Below are 432 nucleotides of genomic sequence, written 5' to 3' on the forward strand. Positions count from 1 at the left end.
ACCACTGATTTCTAGTTGTGTCCTCTTTTGGAAGACCAAACAATGTAGTTTCGCTTTCACAATGAAACGCACAGCGTCTCCACGACATGGCAGCAGCGGCAGCAACAATACTGCAGCGAGAATCAAAGTTACGCCTTTTTTTTTTGCATGAACATTTGGGCGGTGTTATTCAAGTCTTCCCACACAGTGACGTAGACGTGGGGGCGTGTTAGAACGAGCCGTTTTAGGCATGGTTGACTCTTAACTTTTATAAAGAATATCTCTTTGGATTTGAGACTTTATCAAGCGTGTGATGGAAATGTTACGCCACTTACCATACTGTGATGCTGTATCCCGGCACGACGAGACAAAACCAGTAAAAACCCATTACAAACGAGGCATTTGTTGCATCCAGTGGGGACATAATTACTGATTATAATGACTTATACTGTC

Source organism: Sinocyclocheilus anshuiensis, unplaced genomic scaffold, assembly GCF_001515605.1.
Source record: "Sinocyclocheilus anshuiensis isolate Anshui unplaced genomic scaffold, SAMN03320099.WGS_v1.1 scaffold379, whole genome shotgun sequence".
Taxonomy (NCBI): Eukaryota; Metazoa; Chordata; class Actinopteri; order Cypriniformes; family Cyprinidae; genus Sinocyclocheilus; species Sinocyclocheilus anshuiensis.